The following is a 4,775-nucleotide window of genomic DNA, read 5'->3' as shown; positions in this document are numbered from 1 at the left end:
TCAAACTGAACATCTATCCTAAACATTTATACATTGATGTTCAAACCTGGCACTTATATGAACCATGCCACTTAAAATGCATTTAACAAATGTTTAACTTTGATGTTTAAGGTGAAATGGTGCCTGCTCCACTGAATACTGGCCTCTTTTATTTGCATTTTTATGTCTGCCCCTTGTATTAAGAGACTGAGGTGTCAATAGTTAAGGAGTGGCCTGGTGTGTGCAAATGATTTTTTCATGTGAGCAAAAAGTTTTAAAAACCAACAATTTTTGAGCACCAGTATTTGCAATGCATTTCTGTATATAGCACCAAAAAAAAAATGCATGTTTGTGAGCAACCATGTAAAATCTCTGAGCAAAGCTCCTAAAATGTATGAGCAATCGCTCATGCACTCAGCTTAGAGGGAACATTGGTTACCACCTGTTGCTTTGGCTGTCAACTCTGTTCTAATGTCCCTTTTCTGTCTCAGAGGACCATTCTAATCATGCCCTTCATTCCGCCAGAGCGTTTCAATAGCAGATCTTTGGGCTCCTGACAACCTGCTTTTGCACTCTGGATCACAGTGGAAACTTCCTTCACCGAGCACCTTTTAAAATGAGCAAGGTCTTTTTTATGTGCTGAATACTACACAACACTTTTGTCTGTCACTGTCTTTCAAGAATAGACATACTACAGAAGAGAAGAATACAGATGAACCAATGGCAGGCTGAAGTCAAAATTTCTGTATTCCAGAGGGTTTGATTAGTGTGACAGTGCATTAACTGAGAGGTAGTTGGTAGGCGTGAAGATGTGTGGAGTGAGAGTGGTGTCATTATATAGGTGATGACTTGGTGTCATTGATGGGGACATTGAATGTTGCATAATGTGTGCATTTCATGGCCTGCTGAGCTTGTGATGTATTTGTGCTTTCCTTTCCCCTTTTTCAGCTAATATTGTACTTTTAAGTGCTCCACAGCTTGGTTGTTAGGGCCAGTAGCATATGTCTTTCATGCTACCTCTACTATAACAATGCTGCTTTGTCCAGTCTAACTTAAAGGGTGGCGTATTGCTTCCTTGCAATACAGAAAGATGAGTTTTCCATTTGAACTATCAGTGTTGTATTTTTATGGAATCAATTAAGGGGAAGCTGAATGGATAAGTTTGTTTCCCATTAAAGCAATTCAGAGTACTTTGTACTCTATGAAAAAAAATGGAGGGGGGGGGGATGGTATTCAAAGTAATTTATATATCCCAACAAGGAAAAGAGAGTACTCCATATAGCAATACACAAAAAACTCTCTAATATATTGGCACAATAATACTCTTCAAAAGACTATCCAGCTTATAATTGAAAAAGAAAAACGCCTATATTGTGACCCAAATCGGGAGATAGACGTTTATCTCACAAAAACGAATAAAGCGGTATAATCGAAAGCCAAATTTGGACGTTTTCAACTGCACTCCGTCGCGGATGCGGACAAAGTTGATGGGGGCGTTCGAAGGCGTGGTGAAGGCGGAACTGGGGCGTGGTTATCGGCCGATCAGAGATAGGCGCCTTTCGCCGATAATGGAAAAAAATATGCGTTTTTAGCAAGAATTTAGGGCACTTTTCCTGGACCCTGTTTTTCCACGAATAGGGCCCCAAAAAGTGCCCTAAATGACCAGATGACCACTGGAGGGAGTTGGGGATGACCTCCCCTGACTCCCCCAGTGGTCACAAACCCCCTCCCACCACAAAAATATGCCGTTTCACAACTTTTTATGTTCACCCTCAAATGTCATACCCACCTCCCTGGCAGCAGTATGCAGGTCACTGGAGCAGTTATTAGGGGGTGCAGTGGACTTCAGGCAGGTAGACCCAGGCCCATCCCCCCCCCCACCTGTTACACTTGTGCTGGTAAATGGGAGCCCTCCAAACCGCCCCCCAAACCCACTGTACCCACATGTAGGTGCCCCCCTTCACCCCTTAGGGCTATAGTAATGGTGTAGACTTGTGGGCGGTGGGTTTTGAGGGGGATTTGGGGGGCTCAACACCCAAGGGAAGGGTGCTATGCACCTGGGAGCTCTTTTACCTTTTTTTTTTTTTTTTGAAAAGTGCCCCCTAGGGTGCCCGGTTGGTGTCCTGGCATGTGAGGGGGACCAGTGCACTACAAATCCTGGCCCCTCCCACGAACAAATACCTTGGATTTATTCGTTTTTGAGCTGGGCGCTTTCATTTTCCATTATCACTGAAAAACAAAAATGCCCAGCTCACAAATTGGCGAATAAAACATGGACGTCTATTTTTTTCGAAAATACGGTTCGGTCCGCCCCTTCACGGACCCGTTCTCGGAGATAAACGCCCATGGAGATAGACGTTTTTGTTCAATTATGCCCCTCCACGAATTCTGTGGAGTGCATCAAGCTCTAAAAAGGTAGATAAGGGAAAAAGCCTCTGAAACCGACCCAGCCTCCAACCCGAATGATTGTTATTGATAACAAAGGTTGGAAAAAGTCAATGGGTTTCTTGTCATCATCGGCATAAAAAACCCTTAAATTCTACAATGCAAAAATGCTAAAACTCCAGTAGTAGTAGAATTGTCTAGGGGTCCAAAAAAAGGAAGAAGTGAAATGATTTTTAACTTAGCTTTAAACTTCCAAATGCAGGTGAAAAGCAACATGTAGATCATCGGTCCACCACACCGACTTTGGCCAAAGTTTCGCTGTAGAATAGCTGTCTCAAGCCATGAGTAACCAAAAGATTTGAACACATACGTGCTTCCTGCTCCAAGGTCCCTCCACAGAATTCATAGTCTTTTGAAGAGTATAATTGTGCCAATATCTTAGAGAATTCAAAGTAATTTAACCAGCCAGGAGAGGCTCCTGGCCAGATAAATTGCCTGTATGGAGCTCTCTGCTGATATTCAATGTCAGTTAACCGGTTAGTGCCACTGAATACCAGCACTAACCACTGAAATCACAGGCAGCTATTTTGTGGGTGGTCTATGGGGGATATTCAACACTTTACCGTCTAGGTTAACTGGACAAATCAAACCGCTTAAAACTCAGTCCTATCTTTATGTGGTTTCATTTAGGTGGTTAATATCGCACTTGACTGGCTAAGGGACAGCTGGCCCTCTAAACCTGGATATTCAATGCCAGAGCCCAGATGTGGCTGAGCATGGAATATCCAGACAATAATGCTGGTGGTGGCCAAAAATATACTCACCACTGCTGACTTAATATTTACTTCATAGATTTTTTTTAATCTAAAAAGATATTCACGTGGGTTTTTGTTTCTTCTTCCCTCCTGTAAAGTGGGCTGCCATAGGTACTAGAGCAGTGGTTCCCAAACCTGGTCCTGGAGGCACCCCAGCCAGTCAGGTTTTCAGGATATCCACAATGAATATTCATGAGAGAGATTTGCATATGCTCTCCAATGCATGCAAATCTCTCTCATGAATATTCATTGTGGATATCCTGAAAACCTGACTGGCTGGGGTGCCTCCAGGACCAGGTTTGGGAACCTCTGTACTAGAGCGTGAGGAAGTACTTTTAGCTTCTTGCCCATACTTCAAGTTGACATGGAAGCTTCCACATGGAGGTAGCTCAAAACAAATGCTAATATAGGAATCTCTGTAATCTCTTTCAAACCTAATGTCTGAATGGTTTTATCACCATGGAAATCATTTACCAACAGCTAGTATACACTAATGCTGTTATCACACATTATTGCAAATAAAATGGGCCCTGTTGCATACAGATGTGCACAGTCAAAAAAAGATTTGGTTAGTCTTCATTTTTTTTTGTGGTGTGTGTATTTCATGTTTTTTTCACACATTCCTGATTGTGGCATGCACAAGTCAATGAAATACATGTTAATTCATAAGCATACATGCATAAAAGTGATTTGTGCATAGTTTAAATTTTTAGACACCTATATGAATTGAATGAATGCTCATGAATACACACCGCCACAGATAATGAGTAATAATGGCTTTAGCATGCACTAATCATTAGTGCATAAGAATGTATGAATAGTCCAGTATCCTGCTTCCAACAGTGGCCAATCTAGGTCACAAGTATCTGGCAGACTCCCAGAATCCCATAAAAAGTGTTTTCCTCAGATATACCCTAATAGCATTTTACGGACTTTACCTCCAGGAGCATATCTAAATCTTTTTTAAACCCATCTATACTAACTGCTTTAAAAACATCCTCCTGCAATGAGTTGCACAGCTTAACTATTAATTGAGTGAAAAAGATTTTCTCCTGTTTGTTTTAAAAGTATTGCTAAGTGATCCGAGATTGCAGCTGCATGTTAAATATTATATGAACATTATTTAAATTGTTTACACCATAATGTTCTATTATAGACCTCATCATGGGACCTAAGTGAACAGTGAATTCAAAGGTCGCTTAGAGCTATTCCCAATATCGTCACAGGTCCATACAGGTTTAATGCTGGACAATTCTTACATTTCTTATCTATTAACTTTAACTTTTGTAAATATTTTTCAAAACCCTCTATAGCCGACACCATTGCTAATAAGCTAAGTACCTTCACTGAACTATAAGTTCAAATATTTACAAAAGTTAAAGTTAATAAATAAGAAATGTAAAAATCGTCCAGCATTAAACCTGTATGGACCTGTGATGATATTGGGAATAGCTCTAAGCGACATTTGACTTCACTGATTGCTTAGGTCCCATGCTGAGGTCTATAATAGAACATTATGGTTTAAACAATTTAAAGAAAGTTTGTATAGTATGAGCAGTAAAAATGTTTCTACTGATGGTGATATACTTTTAACTG

The sequence above is a fragment of the Microcaecilia unicolor genome, chromosome 2 (genome assembly GCF_901765095.1).
Source record: "Microcaecilia unicolor chromosome 2, aMicUni1.1, whole genome shotgun sequence".
Lineage (NCBI taxonomy): Eukaryota > Metazoa > Chordata > Amphibia > Gymnophiona > Siphonopidae > Microcaecilia > Microcaecilia unicolor.
Note: the sequence above shows the minus strand (reverse complement) of the source record.